Source organism: Leptodactylus fuscus, chromosome 2 (assembly GCF_031893055.1).
Source record: "Leptodactylus fuscus isolate aLepFus1 chromosome 2, aLepFus1.hap2, whole genome shotgun sequence".
Lineage (NCBI taxonomy): Eukaryota > Metazoa > Chordata > Amphibia > Anura > Leptodactylidae > Leptodactylus > Leptodactylus fuscus.
Window position 1 is genome coordinate 256095699 of NC_134266.1, and position 26693 is coordinate 256122391.

The following is a 26693-nucleotide window of genomic DNA, read 5'->3' on the forward strand; positions in this document are numbered from 1 at the left end:
AGATACGCGCGACTGCACACATTTGTACACGCCATAGGATTAGATACACGCGTCTTCACACAGTTCCACACTCCAGAGGATTAGATACGCGCGTCTGCACACATTTGTACATGCCATAGGATTAGATACGCACGTCTGCACACAGTACCACATGCAGTAGGATTAGATACGTGCGTCTACACACAGTTCCACACGCCGAAGGATTAGATACGCACCTCTTCACACAATACCACACAGGGGAGGATTAGATATGTGTGTGTGCACACAGTACCACACTTTGGAGGATGAGATACATGCCTCTGCACACAGTACCACAAGCCAGAGAATTAGATACGCGTCTCAGCACACAGTACCACATGGGGGAGGATTAGATACGCGCGTCTACACACAGTACCACATGCCAAAGGATTATATACGCGCGTCTGCACACAGTACCACATGCTGGGGGATTGGATACATGCGTCTACACACAGTTCCACACACTGTAGGATTAGATACGCACCTCTTCACACAATACCACACAGGGGAGGATTAGATACACGTGTCTTCACACAGTTGTACATGCCATAGGATTAGATACACGCGTCTTCACACAGTACCACATGCAGTAGGATTAGATACGCGCGTCTACACACAGTTCCACACACCAAAGGATTAGATACGCGCCTCTTCACACAATACCACACAGGGGAGGATTAGATATGTGTGTGTGCACACAGTACCACACTTTGGAGGATTAGATACATGCCTCTGCACACAGTACCACAAGCCAGAGAATTAGATACGCGTCTCAGCACACAGTATCACACGGGGGAGGATTAGATACGCTCATCTACACACAGTACCACATGCCATAGGATTATATACGCACGTCTGCACACAGTACCACATGCCGGGGGATTGGATACATGCTTCTACACACAGTTCCACACACTGTAGGATTAGATACGCCACTACACAAACATAAAATGTAATATACCCGTGCGAAGCCGGGTCCTCCCTCTAGTTGCTTATATATTGCATTGTGCCACTATGTTACATAGGTAATTTATAAAGAGCCCCCATAAATGGGTTGATCCACTGTGTGTAGGGAGGATGGAGAGATGGTTTGGTCCAGCCAGCAAATTCTAGAGTGTTGGAGGAGGCAGTAAGTCATCCGGATATTGAATTAGTAAGAGTCTAGCACTTAGAGAGAGAGACAGAGTCCTAGAAGTGATGATACGGTCCCTTCAGATCCCTGATCTTAACATCACCCAGTCTGTCTGGGATGACATGAGGAAACGGACGGATTGGAGCAAGCCAATATCCACAGAAAATCTGTGCGTTGTTCTCCGAGATGGCGGGAACAACCTCCTTCAAAGAAAGAGAGAAAGAGATAGATGGCAGTAATAGCTATACAATACCTAATCAGGGAGTGATGGACCCAGAGCTTAATGCTGTAATGCCAATGGAAGAGTCTTAAAGGGGAGCCGCACCTTCTAAGTAGGTGTAAGTGTAAGAAGAAATATATCATTGCTGGCTGTGCTCAGTAACATTAAGGCAATGACAAATAAAAAATTCATGAACCCTAAAAAAAATTACAAAATTCACATAGCGGTGGTATTTCCATCACAACCAGGGTCTACGGTAACTCAACAGCAACAACAAAGAACACATACGTCAGTCAGCGGGTTCCATATCAAACGGCGGCTCTTAATGTATAACAGAGCGCGGAGCCATTGTTCAGTCTTGTTACAGCACAATAGTATACAAGGAGCTCCTACATGGCATTGTGTGACACTGAATGTGATGTTTGTGACACCGAAAGATATTTTTATGACACATGATGTTATTATGTCATAATAATACTTTTTGCAAAGTCGCGAATACAAAACACGGTACGTCACAAACTAAAATTCTGACAAATGACAAAATAACATTCTGTGCCACAAAATAATCTTTTGTGACTGAGAAATTGATTCTGTAAATGCCACTGTGTTTTTTTGTGTTCAGAGTACATTGTGTGAGTGTCTTGGTGTACACAGAATGTATGTTGTGATACGTTTTGTCATTATGACATGTTTTGTTGGATTCTGTGAGAAAACGACACACTGTATGTGAGTATGTTTAAAGAGGACTACTTCCAACAAGTCCAGCTCTTTACATTATTTAATAGCCGCTGCTCCACTGATTCCAGCACAGTTGGAATTATTTCTGTAGCCCACACCGTTCCTGAGCAGTCAGTGCAGTTAATATACTATTTAGACTCTGTACTATCAGGAGGGCGGAGTCAGGCAGGAGCAGACAAGGGTTGTGATTCTGAGCCCTGACACTGGCTGCCTGTGATTGGAGCTCTGAGTCACACCCCCTTGTCTGACACCGCCCTTAGACAGTACAGAGCTTACATAGCACATCAGGCACCAAAACTAACAGAATTGATTTCTCAGGAATGGTGGGGACTAGAGAGAAAATTCCAACTGTGCTGGAAACAGTGGAGCGGCAAGTAAGAACTTGAATTAGTGGTGATGGTGAAAGGTGAAAGCTATGGTATCACAAGGAAAAGTGGTATCTTCCTGAAATTCCAGTTGCCATATGATCAGAAAATGGAGCCCATATACTGAAGCCCACCCTAAGCTTATCAGCTTGCTGCTGTATTCAGATTGAACATGTCTGACCTGAGATCTTGTACTTGAGAGCAAAGTTCTATCCCTTCTCCTTGTGTGACCAGGAGTTTATATCTGTAGAAATAATATTTTTCCCTTGGGCAATATTTACATAATTTGCATGTCATGTAAATCAATGATAATGAACTTTGCGGTTATGATATCACCAAATATTAGCACTAATGATAACAAAGCGCCGAGATATTTTTAGCACATTACATTATCCTCATGAGATTTTGCAAGGGCAGTTCTACGCCAGACCTTGTGTTTTTTCATTGTTTTTTTTTGTTTTATTTTTATATCTTTGTCTCTTTTAATATCAATACCATTTAACAGGATAATAATGGAACCTTCTATTACCTACTGTGTATTTTACTCCAGAGCTGCATTCACAATTCTGCCGACTTCAGAGCTGCAATCCTTGCAGGTATAATGTCTATACGACTTTCTTTAGTGATTTGCATTATTATAAAATTAGTCTGTACACTGCCGGTATTCCAGGTATCGGGTGTACATAAAGCATTGTTACTAGCTAAGCTAAGATTGTACCTGCTGACTGTCTCCAATACCAACCAAAAGAATTGTGAGTGCAGCTCTTGAGTCTAATCCAGGCTGTAGCTCAGGATCACTGTAAGTTGAAGCGTACTTAACATTTTGGTTGATGTTTCAGGATAAGCTGTCCTGTGTGCACTATTATTGTCCACTCTATTACTTGTATTCTGAATTTCCTACAGTTTTCCCCTCTGCAGACTCCAAGTCTTACTTATCCCTGAGTTAGTGGGTGGACACTAGCTGCTATAATGTCTCCAATAGACAGCACATGGAAAAACCAGGAGATCCTACTCCCTAACTCACTCACACTCACTCAGAAGCAGCACCATATAGGATAGGATATAGTAGATTATAATATGGCTTTTTTGGGCTGCCACTCAGTGCCCGAGGCTCCTAGGGGGCCCCATGGCCCTCCAAATCTCTCACCAACATTAACAAGTGTATGCCACATAAAAGTAGCCTGCGGTGGCAGTGGAATTTTATATATAGCTGTAAATACATGTATGGCTCCAATTAGTCTTTCCATAAGCAAATGGCAGCATCATAGTGTGGGTGGTGTGTGCCTACTCCCAGTATTGTAGACCCCCTCATTACGAAAAAACTGATATCAGCTACAGTCAACTGACCCCTGGGTTTGGCAGCATCCCTGGTGCAAGTTCTCAATTTATGCCCAACATATAAACCCAACCTATCACTGGGAATTGATTGAGAATGAGTATTCCAATAATCTTCCCATTGACAAGACCCTTAAAACGTCAGCCTAGTGGGGGGCCACAATTTTCATACAGCTCAGGGCCTGTGGAAGGCTTAATCCTTATTGACTGGTATCATTCTGAATAAAACACTCAAGGAGAGATACAAAACTTACTATTAGCTGCAGCCTTATGTATTTGCCTATGTCTGCTCTCTCACTCTGCCCCTTTTTCCTTCTCCCCTCTCCATAGACTTCCTTGGACAAATTAAATTGCATACTTTAGAGTGCTGCAGTCTGTCTTGGAAGACCAAGAAGAATTCGGCGGAGATAGCTGTCAGCTGAACACTTGTTTGGTCGACAGCTATAGTGGACCCCCCCCCCCCATTAAATAAAAAACTGACTTCAGCTACAGTCAACTGACCCATAGGTTTGGCAGCAATCCTGGTGCACATTCACAATTGTAGGGTTACATTGTAGGGTTACGTCACATTTAGAGACTGCATGAACATATAATACCGCCATATCTGCTCCTTCTCTTTGAACAACTTTTTAGATCAAGAATAAAAACAAGAAACAATCTTTTGTATTTTTCGCTTGAACTAATGACGGTCTTCAGGGCTTTACACCTATCTGTGCACGTATCATGAAAAACGCCTAGTCAAGACGGACACGCGCCTAGTGCACTTGTTTCCTTCCATTGTGCTCAAATAACTATCCGCAGAGCCTTTTCCAGGAGGGACGTAATTGTTGTGACAGAGCAAGAAGCATCCAGGGACCTAGATTTTGTGCTACCATGAGAATGGTGGCTGAGGAGGGGCGAGCATGAGTCATCTGTCTAAAAAGATCAACCGCGCATCAAGATGGCTCGCTCATGTAGCAATAACAGAAGAAGCTACGGGATCACCGTCTTCGGCTGTCTCTTATCACTACCGTCACAATCTACCTGGAGACAAAATGAAGTCAAATTAGAAGGCAACGGAGAATTCCTCTATAGTATCCAATGTCAGAAATTACTTTTTTTTGAGTGTGATGTTTTTGGATTCCCTATCAATAGGGCTGAAAGAGAATGATGAGCTCACAGTTACCAAAATCCCATTAAATTCCCAAAATCCCTGTCCCTGGTGCTCCAATGTTCTCCCAGTGCAGTCCGGTCCTGCTGCTCAAGGCCCAATTCACATCTGCGTTGGGGTTTCCGCTTGGGGAACCCCAAATGGAGATCTATACGCATTACAAAGTGGTTACCTAAGGAGATCCGCGTACCCCATGGTCCGAAAGCAGATGTGAACCGGGTCTCAGTGTCTTCTTGAAGAGAAACTCCTCACCAGTTGACCCCTTCAGCGGCTTCAATGGCATCAGGAAGTGACCCTGGAACGTCACCGGTGGTAAGGTCATGCGTCTTTCGCTGAGGTCACTGTTGGGACTCATGTGCGTCAGAGCCTGCCGCCGAAACACAACAAGGGACTGGCAGGAACGCATCCTGTTGGGAGGCACCGGAGCTCCGGGAGAAGGCGAGTATGATTTTTTTAAAGAAAAAGTTTCACCTCCCTTTCCTGGACAACCCCTTTAAGTTTATGCAGGATCCCTGTAAACGGATCGGAGTACATGGCCCTGTGGTGTGAATAAGCACTTCTACTATATACCCCAAAACTTATACCCCAAACCACCCACCCCACCCCACCTCCCCATATAGCGGTCACCAACTAAGAAGAAGATGAGACTCCACGGACTGTTATACCCCAAATCAGCCACCCCCCCCCCCCCCATACTCTCCCCCTCGACTCCAACTCCCCCCCCCCCCCCCGCCACCACTTTACTAGCTTTGGCAATGCCAAATATCTATTCGGACGTGCCAATAAAGCCTATTTGATCTGATTTGATATGGATCTCTATTTTTAGATTCTGGAATAGCAACTTTCGGTGAATTTTATTAAATTTTAATTCAATTATTATATTCATATTAATGTAGTTCCAGTCATCATCTGATATTTCATCCCCCTTTATATTAAATCGTAATTCCTTTATTCAAACCGTTTTGGTCCAATGGTTTCTAAAAATGTATTGTCTAGAACAGTATATGCTCCGATTATAACATCACTACTACCTCCATGTTAAAAAGGTTGTCAGGTTAATTAAAGGGGATGTCCTCAGAGGTCATGTACGGCGAGGGCTTCTGCTGGAGCGCGTGCCAGGGTGCCACGGACCGGATATTCACCTCCATTTAGTGGGGGGCTGTTTTATCAACTGTTTTGGATGCTGAAGTAAATTGCTGAAACAGCTGTGAAGAATTTTGAATTACATAAACTATTACCAACTGTCTCCTAAGTCCTTAATCCTGCACCTACTCCATCAAGGGCACTCCAACCACCATCAGGCAGGAGACCAAGCAGAAGACAGAACCACAGGTTGTGCACTGGGGGACTACTACCACGAACACCCATAGTGCAGACCCCAGTGGCGTAACTACCGCCGCAGCAAATGCAGCTGCCACAGGGCCTGGGACATTAGGGGCCCGGCGACAGCTGCTACCGCTGCGATTTTTTTTTTATAGGCTGTTAACGGTTGGAGGTAACGGGCCCCTATATACTTACCGATCCTGGCAGGGGCCGGGATCAGTAAGTGATGTGCGGGCCCCACAAGCACTATTATACTTGGGGGTCTTTTCAGACCCCCGAGTATAACGATCGGAGGCTGGGGAGAGGTAAGAGAACATAAAAAACTGTGTTACTTACCTCTCCAGGCAGGCTTCGGCCTTCTTGCATGACGTCATATGACCCTTGACGCAGGGCCCGGTCACATGACGTCCCGGAAGATGGCCGACAGCGACGGAGAATGCAGGGGAGATAGGTAAGTAACAGTGTTTATGTTTGTATCCCTCTGGGTCTCCGATTATTATACTCTGGGGTCTGTGTACTAGGGCCTGTATGGGAACATAATACTGTGTTCAGGGGCCAATATAGGATATTATTGTGTGCGCAGAAATGAGTGCGGGTGGGGGGCAGCAGCATTAGGGGTCAGTTGGTTGAGGTCTTCAGCGTCGGTCGGGGGGTCATGTCATAAGTTCGCCACGGGGCCCCGCTATTCCTAGTTACGCCACTGGCAGACCCCCTCATTACTGCACCAGCCCAGAGGAGTGTAAGGCCAGGTTCACATGGGTTTTTTAGGCCAGATTTTGACACGTAAATCTGCATTTGTTGCCACTCGTGGAAAAAAGAAGCGACATGTCCTTACTTGAGGTGGAATCCGCGGCTGAATCAGTCCGCGATGCAACACTCCCTCTCGACTAGGCCCATTCATTTGGGTCTAATTCAGAGTGGAATGCCACGGCTGGATGCCGCTGCACTGTATACACCACAACGGCATCCACCCGCGGCTAACCATTTTTTTGACTAGATTCTTCGGCGGCCTTCACCTCAAAATCCGGTCCAACCCCCCCCGTGCGAACCCGACCTTGCGGTCTTGTAAATCACAGCATGACTATTATACTTATGGAAACGCCAGCAGTTTCTTTACGGGTATGACAGAAGCAGAGAGTCCATAGAGGAAACCTCTGCAGATTCTGTGAAAAGCGTTGTGGGAAAAACCGCAATGTGTGGTTTTTCCTGCGGCGCTTTTTTGCGTCGGCCCGCTACGTGGGGCCTTAACCTTACACTCATTTTAGTGTAACGTGTGTTTATACCTATAGCAGGAGAATTAGGGGCGGTTCTCTCTTGGTAAAGTCGAGTGTAATAAACCGCCGATATATAATTAACAGATAATAATATTTCATTTCAGCTTATTAAAAGTAAAATTATTAACGCTCTTCGAACAAGTTACATGAACGTAAATCCAGCCCCGGCTTTGTGAGACCGCGCATTCTCATTAAGCTGGCACATGAAAAGGTTACTTAACTAAATAATCCCTTTATGCAGCATAAAGTTACAGAAAAATCATTTAATATTGGTATTTGGCTTAGAGAGAAGCGATAAACTCCGCAGGAGCTATGCGCCATGAAGCACTCTCGAGACACGCCAGCCCCAAAGTGCCGCTTTCTAAAGTGACTCTAGGAGGGCATTGTGACTGCCAGCTTTTATGACTCACTTTGTTCCTACACTGTATACATATAATTCTGGATGTCGTGTGCCCCATTTCGTTTATTTATGAAAAACAAACTGCCAGAATGGATACGCATCGCATAGTTATACAGGTGGAGCCAGAAAAATTATAGTAATAGAAGACACAAAATGTACCACTTTCCGTAATCTTAAAGAGAACCTGTCAAGTGACTTGGAACACTAACTACCAGCATGTGGTATAGTGTCCCAAATATGGATAGAGTAACCTGTCCGCTCCCAATACTTACTTCCTGCGCATGCGCAAATCTCCAGCGGAACCGGGGCAGTACAGCTAAGGGGGCGTTCACACTTGCGCCTGTGTCATTCATCTCAATGGGTTGTAAAAGCAAACCACTGGTGTTCGCCTGCAGCCTTTCCGTGGGAATACTGTTTGTTTTTTTTGGCCGGACACATAGTCCTGCATGTCTAACTTTGTGTCCGGCCAAAAAAAAAAATGGTTTTCCTGCGGAGAGGATGCATAGGGACACTGGCAAATGAATAGGTTTTAAAACTGACCACTGGGAAGCCGTCTCCTGTCCAGTTTCTCAGGGAAATGGGATGGAAACCTGGGGGACTGACACAGGGCGGACATGGGCACGAGTGTGAATTCTCCCTTAGCTTTACTGCGCATGCGCCAGACTTTGAGTTCATGAGCAGTGAAGTTGAGGTAGTGTATACTTCCCCAGATTCATTGAAGAAACTGGATGCTCCTGGAGCCCATCTAAGGAGGACGCTGGAAAATGGATTCCGCATGTGAACATATCGCGCAGCTAGCCGCGACGGAATGCCAATGCAGTGCTCTGGCATCCTGTTGCGGCATTCTGCTCTGGATTAGGCCCGAATGAATGGGCCTAATTGGGAAGGATTCTCGCGCTACAGACACCGGGGCTGAGTCAGCCGCGGAATCCACATCAAGATAGGGCGTCTCGCTCTTTTTTTCCCGCTACTATCTAGCAGAAAAAAGAAGCGAGCGGCTCTCATTGAAGTCAATGGGAGCCGTTTTTGGACAGTTAGGCTCCGTTCTCACAGAGTAACGCGCCGCTCATTTAGACACATACACATGTGTCAGAGTGCGGCGCTTCAAAACAGATCCCATTGATTTCAATGGGTGCCGGCTTACGCGCGCTACACATTGAAATGAATGGGAGGCTTTGTAACCCATGTGTTACGCGCATAAGCTGGCACCCATTGAAATCAATGAGATCTGTTTTGAAGTGCCGGGCTCTGACACGTGTATACGTGTCTAAATGCGCGGCGCATTACTCCGTGAGAATGGAGCCTAAGGTTAGTTTTGATAAATTCAGGTGCCGGCTTCTAATTGTTAATAAGACTATAATAAATTGATATAACAAGAAGCAAATCTTATATATCAGGAAAGATATACTCTTTCCCCTTTAAGAAATATTTGCTATGCAGATTCCAGAGTTATAACCCCCCCCCTCCCCCCGACAATCTAATCTCATTTTTTGCTTCCACATTAGTGATTATTGTTTCATGGTTTCCAGTCATTACACCGAGAGTGACCCATGAGAGGCGAGCATTGCTAGCATTGCTATGGATTCCAGGGCGCTCTGCATTCATGTCATGCAGCAAATGCAGCTATCATCCTCCACTGAGGCCGAGGACATATTTTCACTCCCCCTCTCCTATATCTTCTTCGCTCCCTGCTCTCGGAGATTTCCTTGCCCACAGAACCTGTGCTACATGTTTAATTGATTCCCTGTTGCTAAGCGGCATGCAGCGGCTATGGAGAACACAACAACAGGACGGCGGGGAGGTTGTCACAGGTTGCAGAGGGACCTCAGACAATATTGCACCAGGAGGACCTTAGTACTGAACGTTATTCCCAGGGCGATGCATCGCTCACACAATGGCTCACATAAAGAACAATATCATGTGTTAACTCTTTCGTAAAGAAACTAGTTAAGACCGGGTTCACACCGGCGCTCGCTTTCTGTTTGCAGTTTCCATCCCCGAATCCAGCAAGCAGGACTTGTCTCTCTGTATTTATCAGATGAAAACCTGGCGGACCCCATTATAGTCTATGGGTTTCCATTTTTGGGTACCCAAGTGGATCTGAAGAATGGAAACCCAAGTGCAGGTGTGAACCTAGAGTAAGGTATGTGCAGTCCATGCAAATCTATAACAGGGTTCCTCAAAATATCACCCATCTTTATAATACTAGTTTCTTTATATGGGGTACAGAAATCATTCAGGGCCCCTCAGAACCCAGCAACCAGGCCAGACTGCAGTCTTTGCGCCCCTAAAGGTAAGTAGTTGTGGACCAGAAGAGACCTCCCCAACATTGGCTGTACCAGAGGATCCTCTGGTGGACCAAGGCCTTCACAATCCAGCAGAACACACCATATATGAAAGATACTATGGTCTACAGTTAGTTGTGTGGTGGCCTCAAAGGACCTCTGACTCTATACATAACACATACATATCACAGAAGGCCCTCAAGATCTAGGGCAGGGGTCTTAAACACGTGGCCCCCGAGGTGGCAATCTGTGGCCCTGTTTCATAGTCACTGCCAGGGTATGGGATTACCGCCCCATTAAGACATGCTTGTGGGCAGGAATTTAGGGCACATAACAATATCAGTTTTGGCCAAAATACAAGAAGCTCTAGACACGTGGAGCTTTAGTAGGCAACTACTCTCTACTGCAGCCCTATTGGTCATACGTGGTACTACATCTGTCCACTTTTTACACAGTCGGTAAAGGATCCCTTCCACCACTGCATGTCTGTTACTATCTCACTAATACAACTGCCATGGTAATGTATCCTGTCATACCGCAGCGTTATTTTCTGCAGAATTCTGGATCATATTCCTAGAATTTCTCCTACAAGCACACAAGCATTGCAATATATTGTAACCTACATACACAACAAATTTTACATGAAAACTTTATTCAGAAGTTTTTTATTTTTTATTTATTTTTTTCAGTGAAGGGAGGAATCTAAAAACAGATCAAAAACAAATATTAAGCATTAATGTATTTTATTCCAAAAATGTATAATAGCAGATGTGCAGCTGGGGAGCTATATCTTATATGGAGAGAAAGATACGGCGGGCTCAGGGATCAGCTACCCAGGACACAGGAGGGTCAAATGCAGTTCACACATAATGAATACACCTCAGGAACATTACATATATATGGAGTCAATATGGAGTGACCACAAGGGACCAGAACCATCAATATTATCTCAGCTCGTTCAGCTTCTTTGCACCAGAAGAACAGAGAAGATCAACTCTGGATGTGTACAGTATATTGTAATGTTAGAGACAACGAAATCTTAAAAGGCAAAATAGATATAGATAGATAGATAGATAGATAGATAGATAGATAGATAGATATGATAGATAGATAGATAGATAGATAGATAGATAGATATGATAGATAGATAGATAGATAGATAGATAGATATGATAGATACTATAGATATATAGATAGATAGATATGAGATAGATATTAGATAGATAGATACGATAGATAGATAGATAGATGATAGAAATAATAGATAGATGATAGATAGATAAGTAGATACGATAGATAGATAGATAGATAGATAGATAGATAGATAGATAGATAGATAGATAGGATAGGATAGGATATGTAAGGATAGATAGATATCAGATAGATAGATAGATAGATAGATAGATAGATAGGAGATAGATAGATAGATAGATAGATAGATAGATAGATAGATAGATAGATAGATAGATAAGTAGATACTATAGATAGATAGATGATACATAGATAGATAGATAGATAGATAGATAGATAGATAGATAGATAGATAGATAGATAGATAGATAGGAGATAGATAGATAGATGATAGAAATAATAGATAGATGATAGATAGATAAGTAGATACGATAGATAGATAGATAGATAGATAGATAGATAGATAGGATATGTAAGGATAGATAGATATCAGATAGATAGATAGATAGATAGATAGATAGATAGATAGATAGGAGATAGATAGATAGATAGATAGATAGATAGATAGCTAGATAGATAGATAGATAGATAGATAGATAAGTAGATACTATAGATAGATAGATGATACATAGATAGATAGATAGATAGATAGATAGATAGATAGATAGATAGATAGGAGATAGATAGATAGCTAGATAGATAGATAGAAGATAGATAGATAGATAGGAGATAGATTGATAGACAGATAGATATGATAGATAGATAGATAGATAGATAGAAGATAGATAGGAGATAGATAGATAGATAGATAGGAGATAGATATGATAGATAGATAGATAGATAGATAGATAGATAGATAGATAGATAGAAGGATATATGATAGATACTGTAGATAGACAGACAGATCCAGTGTCAGCACTAAATGTCTTCATATGACTAAACACTGTAAACATTACAAGGTAACTTGTGATTGTTGAATAATATTTGATCTTGTCTCTGCTTTCTCTTATATTAGATGCTGTCACTTGTGTTTGACTATTTCAATATACTAAAGTTATATATGCTCAGTTATCTCCTCGTGTCTCTCTATATTTTCATATACTTATATGTCTATATTTATAGGATTATACTTTTCATCACTTTTATTAGAGGGCATCTCTGTATTTGACAATACATTACACTGGATTTTGGTTGCTTGCCTACAGTAGTCCCCCAAGTTACAATAGTAATTGGACTAGTATTTTTTTCTGCAGCCCAGAAACGATCCTGGGAGCCCAGCCTCCAACAAGCCTTCTTCTGCATCATTATTCTGTTAGAGCTTGGGTCCAATAGATCTTCTGGTACTCTGGTGGGCCAGTCCGCCACTGGATATACCCAGGCAGATTTGCTAGAACTTCTATCCGACGCATTTCAGATCAGCATTGTCACATTGTTTGCTGCAGATGCCCAAGAAAGACCGCCAATGACGACCATATTTGCAAGATATATTGAGAGTACTTACTTAACCACATTCATCATGGAGGACTTCAGATACACAAGAGAAGCTGTGGTTGAAGTCCACCAAGTGTCTAAAAATTTTCAAAGACAAAAATGTTTCAGGTACCTTAAAGGGCTGACTCTAGGTGAAAGAATTACAGTGGACCTCCTTGGCAGAAATGGGCCTTCAACTCTTCAATGTCAACAAAACCACCAATGGACCTTTTGACTTGGCCCAATGCAAAATCGGTTATGAGGTCCCCACTTACTGTGTGCTATCTATAATACTAGTGTCTTCTTGTGTTGTACAGGAGCCTTTGGGTCTCCTTAGGTTCCAGGCCCTGGTAGTCATGTCCATGATTGGACCCTCCAACCTTGTGTGGGGTCGCTGTAAAGCTGTATTGGCTTCACAGGCAATACCTTTGCCCTTTCTTTTTGCACTGTAGGACCTGGAGCCATGTTCTGCTTCCAGTTGTGGTCATTTTGGTCACCAAATGACAGAAGTGCGACTAGGACAACCCCATTGTTCCATCCGTAAAATCACCTTGTTTTGTGCTGTGGTTTCTAAATCACTTTTTTGCAGACATTAGACATAAAGGTTATACATAAAGGTCAATGAGATGTAAAAAATTCATCTAAAGATTGCAAATTTTTAGGGCAGGTGCTATCTGTTATACTTATGGTTTGTAAAAACCAGGACATACAGCGTAAAGAAGACAATAACAATATGGGCTGTAGAATATGCTCATCTAGTCTGAAGACAAAGAACATCTTCTGTACGCCGGCTTCAATTCTGCATGAACTAGATAATTAAAATGCGTCTAACGGCTCCTCGGAGAAAGGTAAATTGTGTCAGCGCTCAGACTCTATTTCCCCTGTTATATTTCATCAGAAACTAGACCATCAAGAAACCGCTCCTCCATCTTCTGAGATCAAATGTTTCCTCTAAGATTTACCAGGTTCAAAGATAATGCCTTATTAAAAGGGTTTTCTGAGACTATAGATGACCTGTCGTAAGCACTCTGGGGACCCCCAATTGTCAGACAGGTCCACCAGAGTACGAGAGGATCCTATGGCTCTAACATGATAATGGTCCCCATATTTCAAGGGTACTATGGTTTATTGCCTAGGAGTTGTTAAATGGTGGACCTCCAGAATTGTTTTATCTTGTGGGTCCAAGGAACTGTTACTACTCTCTCTACTCTGGAAATTTGGCATAGGTGGGGTAAATGTACGCTTTCCTCTTTTTGTACCCTGCTTGCCACTTTTTCCAAAAGTGGGCAGAAGAGAGCAGGGGTCATGGTGGTCTTGAACATGGATGCCTTGACCCATCATGTTTACTATAAAAGTAGTGCAAGGTGTACTTGAAATCGACGCCAGTCCCTGACCGGTGTACAATTCAGGCCCTCCCATGGGGAGCTTCTAAATAACTTCAGTGCATCTCTTGCCAGCGGGGAGATTACTTATGACTGGCATATGAAAGATTGATCTTAAGCCGTGCCTGGTATTACAGCTCAATCTCATATACTTGAATAGGACTGAGCCGCAGAAGACCCAAGTGACTGGAGGAGCTCTGTGGCCCCTTTAAACAAATGATCGGTAGGGGTGACAGAAGTGGGACCTCACTTATACGGTAATAATGGCTTTCAAAACTTGGAAAGCACTTTAATCTCTCTTCATATTAGAATAACACTTATAGCAATAATGCAAATCCATGCAAAACATAAGAATAGGCTAAAAATGTATACAAGAGACGAGTGAAATAAAGGCTCCATATATACCACATAGGAAGGTAATGGTACTGCTAGAGGGTCCTACAAGGAAACATGCCAATATCAAGTGTTGCAACCCAATTCAACAAGTGGTACAATACTTGGGTGGTGGGACTGCTTATAGGCTCCAAGGTCAGCCTTGTGTCTACACAACATGGCCCCAATATCACTGACAAAGTGGACCTTTATACTTAATAAAGGACTTAATATTGACAGGCCAGTGGTTACCACAACATCAACACACTCCTCTTCTGCTGCCATCATTAGTTATTGGATCCTATAGGCTACAGGGTATTCTTTTTCAATCTTTTTTCATAGTTATCACATGTAGTTCAATCCTACATGATTGGATAGGTCACTGCCTCCTACAATATTAGCATACTCCTCTTCCGCTGCTCAATTCATTAATTTCCTACGCTACAAGGTTTTCTTTCCTACTTCATGCATTATCCCTGTCACATGAACACGTCCTCAGTAACATAAGTACATGAGTTGAAAAGTCACTGTTTACGAGATTAGCTTACTCCTCTTCTGCTCTTGTCATCTCATCACTCCTTTGCACTAATAGACTACACAGTGTACTTTCCCCTTGTACCTCGTTTTACGTAATTTTATCACATAAAGTCTAGTCCTCAGTAATACGAGTGGTCAGATCACTACTTATTCCAAGATCAGCACACTCCTCTCTCTGCTGTTGTCAATATAAACCACAGAGTGTTTCCCTACCTAATATATAACTCTAACTCTATTACATGCAGCCCAGCCATTAGTAACATAACCACATGACTGGATAGGTCACTGCTTACCACAGGATCAGCACACTTCTTGTCTGCTGCTGTCATTAGTCTTTGATCTGTTAGGCTACAGAGTTGTCTTTCTCCATCTAATGTATGTCATACACGTATCACATGCAGTTCAGTACTCAGTAACATAACCAGATGAATGGACAGGTCACTGCTTACCACAAGATCAACATACTCTTCTATCACACACAACACAACCCTGAGTAATATAACCAGATGAATGGACAGGTCACTGCTTACCACAAGAACAACATACTCCTCTATCACACACAGCTCAGCCCTAAGTCACATATACAGATGAATAGAACGGTCACTGCTTACCACAAGATCAACATACTCTTCTATCACACACAACACAACCCTGAGTAACATAACCAGATGAGTAGAACGGTCACTGCTTACCACAAGATCAACATACTCCTCTGACAGTCTGGCAGTCAGCCCCCACGCAAATCAGCTGATTCGGCTGCTCCCAGCATCAGAGGCTAGTACACAAAATGGGGTTAGAAGCAACTTTGCTAATGTTAAAATACCCGGCACCCTCTCTACACAAGAGGCGGAGATTTGCACCTACAGGAGAAGAGCTGTTATCGGTCCTATCCCCTTGCACTACCTTATGGCACCAAGATTCAATTGGATCATCTGATCGGGTCCAGGTGTTGCAAGCTTCCCCCTTGTATAGTATATAAAACCGCCTTAGTCAAGAAGATCCCTTTAAGAAGTGACTGGCAACAAGTTACCTGCTACAAGCCCCCAGAGACGCTGCAGACTAAGATTGATCACATGAAGGAACCTTGACTGAGACCTTAGCAAATTAGAAATAAAATCTCTCAAGCTGGAAAGCTGCATATGGCGATGAGAAGAAACAATTCATAGAACAAACAATAAAACATACATAAACCAGTGAGCGCTACAACAAAAACACATGCACCAAAAATAGTCATCAGTAAATTACGGGGTAATGAGGAGCGGTGTGAGTAGCATAAAGACTTTAGGGCATGTAACAAAGGCAGCCGGGCTAATTGGCAGCTGTTTAGAAGCAGCCAGCGTCTTGTACAATATTGAAAGGCAAAGTCATTAACGCTTCAATTCTTATTATTGCAGCCTAGATGAAGCTGCCTGATGGTTCCTCCAAGGCCTATTTTACACACAGACACGTTTTCTGCATCAACAGCGTTGTAAATGGCTCCAACTTCCTTGCCAAAGGGAGGAACCACCTGCTTCTATTTGTGCTACCATACTATGGGGTTAACGTTCTAGGCTGGTCATCTAGTATCAGTGTTTGCCAATGCATTTACATTACAATATTCCACTTTATATATGTGACTGATATAGATACCTCAATATAAATGTATTATTGGGTGTATGATGGTAAGAAGCAGCACAGCTGTGCAAAATCTGTGCAAAATTTAACCAGTTGCCTTGTAAATTGTGTCCTGGTGCTAGTATGTCAGTTATTCTACCACTTAATACAGTGTATTAATTTTTTCTTTCTATTGTGTCAGGAGGTGTTGGGTGACCATTTTTGTAATATAAGTTGTTAACCTATCTAACTTCCTTTTTATTATAAAACAGGCTGTAACATTTTCTCTAGCAACCCTCTAACTGAGCTGTTACTAAGGAAAGTCTGGACATAGTTGTATTGTGAACATGAAGTATTTATCAAAGGGGGATGATCACTTTGAATGGCTATATCTTTGGTTTAATACCATGTAGACAAATGGTTCTGGTATCACAAGAAAGCTGAAATTCTCAGAAATAGTTAAAAACACAGTCGGAAATTCGAACTTAATTTGTAGAAGTTCATACTGCATATAAAATCATATTCCTGACTGTGTTTTTAACTAGTGATATCTCAGATTCTGGTAATCCTGGCAGCATATGACAGCTTTCTTATGATATCAGAACCATTTTTCTATGTGGGATAAAACTGGAGATACAGCCATCTGAAGTGATCATCCTCCACCCATTTGGTAAATTCTACAGCTCTACATGCTGCATTTAATACAGGTGTACAAAAATAGTCTCCCTGGCAATGCTTAGTTAGATCATTGCTAATGGGAACTTTATTGCCTGTTTTCTATTGAAAGGAAGCTAGATAGGTTAATAAAGTATATTACATAAATGTGGATCACACCCACCTCCCCCTGACACAATAGGAAAAAAAAGAATAAATTGGGAGTTACACCAGTTACACTGACTAGGCTGCCTAGGGTTAACATCTGTTACTGACCAGTTTCTATACATTCCTTAAATATCTTTTTTCAATATATATGACACACACACACAGATTACACCCCCACACCCACCCCAAAATATTAAAAAACCTCTATGGTAGGATACATCATGTTAGCTTTGACTGGGGCCATGAATAGGTGTAGGTGCCCAGCAACCTTTGTACATCATTGAACGGAATGGGGATATATTCATCATGTGAACAAGAACTTATCATTTGTAAGACCTGTAAGTATTATCTTTTTTTCATTTATAAAGCACCCTTTATTTTATTATATTATTATTATTATATTATATGTGATTATATTCTTTGACCATTAGATTAACCTATTACAAAAACTTGTTTGCCTACATGAAGGTCCCTAACAAGAACCCTAATGGCTCCATTCACTCTATTGTACAATAGAATAAATTGCCACTTTGCTGTATAAAAACATAAAAAACAAACCTTTGTATATACAGTTATAAATTTATAATAAAAAAGTTTAGTTAATAGATTGTGGACATGTTCTATCCAGGGTTGTGGAATCAGTAGGCCAAGCCTCCAACTCTTCTATCTTTCCACAGCCCAACTCCAACTCTTCTATCTTTCCACAGCCCGACTCCAACTCCTCTATCTTTCCACAGCCCAACTCCAACTCCCCTATCTTTCCACAGCCCAACTCCAACTCCTCTATCTTTCCACAGCCCAACTCCAACTCCTCTATCTTTCCACAGCCCAACTCCAACTCCTCTATCTTTCCACAGCCCAATTCCAACTCCCCTATCTTTCCACAGCCCAACTCCAACTCCTCTATCTTTCCACAGCCCAACTCCAACTTCTCTATCTTTCCACAGCCCAACTCGTCTATCTTTCCACAGCCCAACTCCTCTATCTTTCCACAGCCCAACTCCTCTATCTTTCCACAGCCCAACTCCAACTCCTCTATATTTCCACAGCCCAACTCCGACTCTTCCAGCTTTCCACAGCCCAACTCCGACTCCTCTATCTTTCCACAGCCCAACTTCATATCCTCTATCTTTCCACAGCCCAATTCCAACTCCTCTATCTTCCAACAGCCCAACTCCAACTCCTCTATCTTTCCACAGCCCGACTCTGACTTTTGCTCTGACTCTGAGTCCTTCATAAATAGCGGACAGCCATGGTCAGTCAGAAGAAGTCAAGATCATTAAAAGCCAGTGATTGACTTCCTATGAAAGTAAATATAATACAAACTATATATACTATAGATTAATAGTTGTATAATATAATTAAAAATAATACAGAATTTTATTTCGAACCTGGAATCAGAGTCGATACCTTTTTCGGTCTTCAGGCTCCCAAAATTGGCCCCGATGACATTTACACACCCACAGACTTGAGCTCCCCTGCTGTTAAACATTTTCAGGACCATGGACAGTTGCAATGAGACAATTCTCTCCATTATAGTGGATTTGTCAGTTTAATATGATACCTTACCCTAAGCTACCTTACCCTACTACTGGTACCCAAAAACACTCCAAAATCCTGTGCCACCTGGCTACTAGGGAACCTGAAAGAATACACTGAACACATAGTATATGAGGCCGGTGTATTCACAAGCAGCACAAAATCCCGACCTCCTCACAACACTTCTGGACAGTATGCACATGTATAAACAGCGCCACACCTGTCCAAGTCTGGTATTGCAGCTCAATCCCATTCTCTTGAAATGGAATAAACTCATGGATAGAAACAAAGAAAGAAACGATGAACATGTCATTGAACGGTCTGAAGAATAACAGACAGAGAAACGCCACTCATAGGGTTAGCGGACTAGAACAAAGGAATAAAAACTACAACTCAATGCCAATAAGCTGCCGCTAAAGCATAGAGAGTCATCGCAGTACAGATATGAAATGAGATTAGAATTTGGGTCTCATTTTGCACTGATTTTTCTAAAATTTTGTGCCCTGAATATAAAAAATTACATTTTGCTAAACTTTCATGATCTAACTCATCGACATACAAACCTATCTGATAGTAAAGACGCTCTCCTGTGCCATTTCGGCGCTGTCTCTACATTCTTTGTTCGGACAATTTCTATACTAAGACTAATCTTCCTTTAGGCTTTGCTATTCAGCAGTCATTTGGTCTGCAATGCTTACTTAGCATTTGTGGTGTGATCTGTGACGTTGAGCAAATGTAACGAGGGTATACAATAGGAAAACATCTCCACCAGACATAGAAGATCTACTGACGGTCCGCCATCACAAGTAAGGAGCTTGCTGCTATATTTATGGTCAAACTAAATTATCCTCGTAAAAAGGTCTGTAATAGGTTGTAAAGTCTTCTCTACCAGGCCTAGGTATCCACCAATCATTTACGTGCAATCTAAAATTAAAGCGGTTTTTTGAGATCATTAGGATGAACCATCAATATCTGATCGGTGAGAAACTGTCACCCCACAATCATCTGTCAAGCCCGATACCATGCAGGAATTGTACAGTACAGTACAATGTGCTTCTTTCTGCTCTGTACACTGTATAGTATCATCTTATGATCAGTGGGGTTCAAAGATCTCAAACCCCCATCAATCTTCAGACCAAATGTAACTTGTATATGATCAGTGGGCATCCTATCATTGGGGCACCCATCAATCATGATAACAGGGCCCAATGCCTCCTTGGTTGAAAGAAGTGGTGGCTGCGCATGCGCACTACTGCCCCATTCACCTCTATGGGTCTGATGAAGAGAAGTTGGGTACAACTTGGGAAACCTGTTCTCATAATTGGTAGTGTTCCAGAAGTTAGACCCCCATCGTTCAGACATTTCTCTTTAAAGGGGTTGTCCAGGAATTTCAGAAATCCTGGAGGAGGCCGGGGAAGGTGAAACATAAAAAAACTAAAAACATACCTGTATCCAGCATGTTGGTGTCCATTGATGTCCATTCCGGCATGTGCCACGAAGCTGCCATCAGCAGTCCTGCACAGTGGTGGCTGGAAAGGACCTGGTGACATCACTCACATATGTGACCGGTGATTGGACGAAGTGGTCACTTGAAGTATAGGGTTTCTCCTGGCACAGGCGGACACCAGAGTTTGAGGAATATATTTTTTTGTTGTTTTTTTTATGTTTCAACTCTCCAGCCTCCTCTCGGATTTAGGGGAGTCTGTCAGTAAGGAAACGACTATGCACCAGCCCTAGCACCTTGCAGGGTACAATTTGCTGACCACATTTGCGCCTTGATTTTTCACACCTGTGGCTTCCTTTACAGGAAAATTACATTTTTGGTGACATGCAAAAATCATGAAGTCAAATCAAATGTATATATATATATATATATATATATATATATATATAAAAAAAACAAAGGTATAAATGGACTGAGAAGACTGTATCCTACAGACTACTAGAACTGGTAGCATAACCATTTCCCTGCTGACAGACTCCCTTTAATTGTCTTAATTTACAGAACAACCCCTTTAAACATAGTAACCCCTTTTTCCAGTACAATAGCGCCGCCTCGTCTCATCGCAGCAAAAAAAATCACAAGTGTAACCTTGTAACTATATTTTATAATCCATAGATTCCATGTTCATTGTAAATGTGAAGTACAGTTTGTGTTTCTGTATCTTAAAAGCTTTGTCTGCAGCTTTTGTATTATTGTTCTGTATACATAAAACTCCATCTACCCTCTGCACTCGTCTTTTATAATACTGCTGCGCGTATACCAAGCAAATAGTATCAGCAGAAGGTCCCTTTATGTGAGATCTATTCACCAATAGTACAGGAGTGCTGCTGCTAAAGCAGAAATGTGCAGCTGTAATCTGCAATTGTTAAGTTACCCAACAGCACTTCCGCAGGAAGAATGAAGCATTACACAGTGTATCATTTTAATCAATAGGCTTGCTGTCTAATGTACTGAGATGTTGGGTCCTCCAAGACACACTCTTTGTAGCTGCTCTCTGGGCTGCTCTATAGGGTATAAATAAGGGTCCGAAATGAATTGGGGGAGGATCAGAAAGAACATCAGAAAATATTATTTCACAGAAAGAGTACGTGAGGATCGGAACACACCTCCAGCAGATATAGCTGGAGAATATACAGTGGTGTAGTATACGTCAGTCTTAATAAAAGCCCCAACTGGTCCAGAGAGCAAGTGATTTATAAAGAGGCTCTGGCCATCCCTGTACCAGAATGGAGACCTAAGTCTAACAAGAAGTGGCGTAGATTTCTATTATAACTCACGCCTATATTCTGCACAACTCCTAAAGGGGACCTTTCACCACCTCCACCAACTCCAACTCTTTGTATTCTTCAGTAGGCGTCGCTTCACTTATTCTGGCACATTTGGAATTTTTTTCTCTAGCCCATACCATACCCAAGCAATCATTGCTGTTAGTTTCACCACAGTTATGCTCTCTGCTGTAAAGTGGGTGGTCCCTGGCTTCTTCCTGCAATGTAGGACCGCCCACCTGACAGTAGAGAGCATAACTGTGCTGAAACTAAGGGAATTGATTGCTCGGGAACACTGGAGGCTACAGAAAAAAAAATCTAACCGTGTTGGAATCAGTGGAGAGGCGCCTATTGAAGGATACAAAGAGTTGGAGTGGCTGGAGATGATGATAGATCCTCTCTAAGGTTTGCATACAGGTAAACACCTGGTAATTTAAGATGGGGGTATTAGGAGATGATTTTTTATTTAAAGGGTACTTGAATTTTCATTAGAAGTTAGGGTCCTGCTTGGAAAACTATTCTCTAGTTGTATAAGTCTTCATCTGTGGTTTCCTATCAGATTTTCTGCTGCTAATAGCCTCATTATGGCTGCAGCACATTTTGTATTTCTTTCTAAGACAGGTGGTGTATATAATAAAATGTAGTCTGCCTCCCCACTACTGGTAGTAACTGGTGTTTTATATGTAATTCTCAGGAGTGAAGCCAGAGAAAAGCCCAAGAGAACATACATATAGGAGAGCCAGAAACACTGGACTACAAACACAGGTTATGATGCAGCTAAAAAGACCCTGACACAGAAAATGAGCAATCTGAATGCAATAAGGAAAGCTCCTTACTGTCAATAGTAGCACAATAATCAATTCAAAAATATATATACTTACTTTGACCTATGAGAAACTTCTGTGCAGTGTAGAAATATGGAAAGTTGTGTGGAATCCTTCCCTCTCCATTCACTGTGTGAATAAATCCCAGCCCCTCCTGCACTCACTGTGAACCCGTCTTGCTTTTTTAATGGTATCTATGGATGGACCTAGTAACAGGGAGTGAACAGTAAATTTGCTAGAAGGGGCAGGAACTTTACTGAGGGGAAGGAACTTTAGAAAAGTTTTTCAGGCAAAAAACTTCCAAATTTTTAATTAAAGTACATCGAGAATCACATGGTCTATTAAATGAGGCTAACTAGTCTGAAAGGATAGTGAATAGAGAGGAGTGAATAGTATTCGATCGAGTAGGTATTCGATTGAATACTTCGATATATCGAATATCACGGGGTAAACGCAGTATAAATTCACACTATATATATACACTGTATACGTTTTTTTCCTATTGTCTACTCGATCGACTACTATTCGCTCATCTCTAATAGTGACCATTTAAACCTTTTAGTGTGACCCTCTAGGAAAAATTCTCAAAATTTAGGAAAACTCCAAAATAATAAACGGTCCCTAAGGATCTAGAAATGGTGTGCACAGTCAGTGCGCTTGCCATGTTTTTCATGGCTAGCACACTGACCTAATCATTTCTGTGGCCACTTACATTTGACCTTGTATTTTCACAGTCCAATGTATGGGGCCATGAGCAAAACTCAGGGCGGGTCCTATTCCTGTCCGTTTTGAGGACCGGGTTCACTGGCCCTAATGAATGGGTCCACAGACTCATGGGTAGCAATGACATCCATATGCTGTCTACGCCGTTCAATCATGACCCGGCAATAGAGATGAGCGAGCACTGTTCGGATCAGCCAATCCGAACAGCACGCTCCCATAGAAATGAATGGAAGCAGCTGGCACGCAGACTTTGCCGGTGGCTGGCCGCTTAACCCCCCGCGTGCCGGCCGATTCCATTCATTTCTATGGGAGTGGGCTGGGAGCATGCTGTTCGGAACAGCTGTTCCGAACAGTGTTCGCTCATCTCTACCCGGCAACACGAACACGGTAGGTGTCTTATTGTCCCTGGGTGACTTTATTTAGTATGAAGACAACCTTTCATCCCCTCCACCAATTCAAGTCTTAGCATCTTATTCCAGCACAGTTGGAATTCTCTCTCTGGCCCCCACCATTCCTGGGGTGTGATTCACAGCTCCAATCAGAGGCAGCCAGTGTCGGAGCTCAGAATCACACCCCTTTGTCTGCTCCTGCCTGAGTATATCAGGCACCAAAACTAACAGAACTGTTTGCTCAGGAATGGTGAGGACTAGAGAAAAAATTCCAACTGTGCTGGAATCAGTGGAGAGGAGGCTATTAATTCATGTAAAGAGCTGGACTTGTTGGAAGCGGTGACAGGTCCTCTTTAATGAAACATAATTTTTAGCCACTGATAGGTAACCGTACTATCACATTATACGCTTATATACATATACTTATATACTCATGGGTGTTACAAATGATGGAAGAAGATAATAATTTGAGCTTCTTCTCCGAGATTTCTCAGAATTTACAGATGAATATTGCAACAGTGATGTAGGAAAAATACAATGTATTGATCAGCATTTGTTATAATGAAGCAGGAGGAATACAACATACACCAAGATAGGTTTTCCTTCACACAGGGAACAATTCTGTTTCTGTCCTGTATCCAAAGATCACGTCTGAATTCCTTATTACTATGCTATCACCTTACCCTGGTCATGGTAGAGTGGTGCTGTCCCTGGTATACAGCACCTGCCCGCCTAACACCCCCTCCCCCTAGCCGTATACATTTGTCTCTGCTGGACACCAAACCTATAAAAAGCTTACACAAGCATTTTATACAGAAACCTTCCACCAGCTCTAATACTTTGCTTTCTTGCACCATCCGTCGTCGCTTTTATAATTTTTGCCCTTTATTTACATGGTAAAACACAAAAAAACCTGCACAGGAGTAAAACACCAGCCCAGATCTGTTGTTGCTACACATGGGGGCAGTTTCAGCATCATGTGATGTTTTGAAGATGAAGGTGCAGACCAACCCCAGAAAGAGACCGACCTAAACCATCCTCCAATTGGTACAATATGGAGTGACAATATTGATACGTGACACCCCCTACCACCAAAACAATCCACGAGAAATCCTTCTATGCCGTCCCACATTGATGTCAAAAGAATAGCACTTATTGTCTAGCCTCTGCTCAACGCCACACAGGGGGCAAAGCCAATAAGATAAGATAGGTAGATCTGTAGATTGGCTGATAGATAGATAGATAGATAGATAGATAGATAGATAGATAGATAGATAGGAGATAGATAGATAATAGATAGATAGATATATAGATAGATAGGAGATAGATAGATAGATAGATAGATAGATAGATAATAGATAGATAGGAGATAGATAGATAGATAGATAGATAATAGATAGATAGATAATAGATAGATAGGAGATAGATAGATAGATAGATAGATAGATAGATAGATAGATAGATAGATAGGAGATAGATAGATAGATAGATAGATAGATAGATAGATAGGAGATAGATAGATAGATAGATAGATAGGAGATAGATAGATAGATAGATAGATAGATAGATAGATAGATAGATCTAGATACATTCATAGATAATAGACAGTTCCACAGACCATATGATAGACAGGTAGATAGATATGAAATAAATAGATGGATAGTCAGATAGATATGATGACAGATTCATAGGTTGATAGTATATAGATAAATAGATGGATAGAAAATAGATAGATATGAAATAGAAAAATAGGAGATAAATAAATATTTAGTTGGAGATGATGATAGCTCAATAGATAAACAGATAATATATTCTTAGATAATAAATACATAATAGATAGATGACTAGATAAATAGATAATATTGTAACTCCATATTCTAGAGCCCTGATATCTTCTTGCGGACACGCAGCATTACATGCTATGATCTGACGCTATTATATCGCAATATATCACACACCGGATTTTTTTCTAACACCCAGCCAGTTTCTTGGTTTAACCCTTCACCGCCAGGCTGCCAGCACTGCATTGTGCACCCCTATCCCCGGCGCTGCTTTGGCATGCAGCATGTGTGCTCTGTGCCCATCTATAAGATGCCAATAGCCAATGCCTTGTCACTCTGCCCATAGGATGTGAATGACTGCAGCCCGGCACCTGGCTGCGGAGCACGTAGACGCCATGCCCTGGGCTCTCACCTGGATGATGGCTGCTTATTGTAGGGGGCTCCAGGCTTTCAGGGTCCCATGATCAGGTGGCTGTCACTCAGCACATCCCAGCTGCTCCACTGCACGGGGGCGAGCCTCCAACAACAGAACAACACAGGCGCGACCCCGACAACTGCAGCCAATCAGAGGGGGGGATTGTCCTAGACCACACCCACCGGCTCACCTTAGTGCCTCAGCAGTGCAGCTCCTGGTCTGTGTGTATGTGATAGTGTCATTGCTTCCCTTACACCTAATACAATGGCTGTCAGGATACTGCCCCTTTAAGGGAGAGCATGTAGCTGTGAGGCAGAGGTGGGGGCTATTCCTATTTGCTGTGGAGGTCACATCCCCCTGCAGCATCACATTGTTGTTATAAGTCCCCCCCAGCCCCCTCCTCTTCAGTAGCCTCAGCAAGTGGCTTACAAGTAATTGCATTCCCTGTGCTGCAGCTGCCATGTCTCCAGAAGCCTTGAAGGAGAAGCTTGTAAGGGTCGGAGAACAATGGCTCTTTCCTCTGCTAGCCGTTGAGGTGTGGGAACCTATGGCTGATCAGACCCCCAGTGGGCACCCAACAAGGCAATTGTGGGGTGCACATTTGTCTCCGGTCACATCTTCTGTGCAGAAGCCTGGCACCTCCAGT

At 42.4% G+C, this 26693-nt stretch overlaps 1 protein-coding gene across 2 annotated transcripts in view; it reads right to left on the reverse strand.

Moving 5' to 3' along the window:
* ELMOD1 (ELMO domain containing 1) overlaps positions 1 to 26271 on the reverse strand; it is a 77259-nt gene extending 50988 nt beyond the window's left edge. The window contains exon 1 of one of the 2 annotated variants that reach the window (XM_075266146.1): positions 26045 to 26271. The gene's annotated coding sequence lies outside the window, so the exon portion shown is untranslated. The remainder of the gene's footprint in view (positions 1 to 26044) is intronic. The other variant, XM_075266145.1, reaches the window with a different exon arrangement.
* Positions 26272 to 26693: the final 422 nt, after the last annotated feature.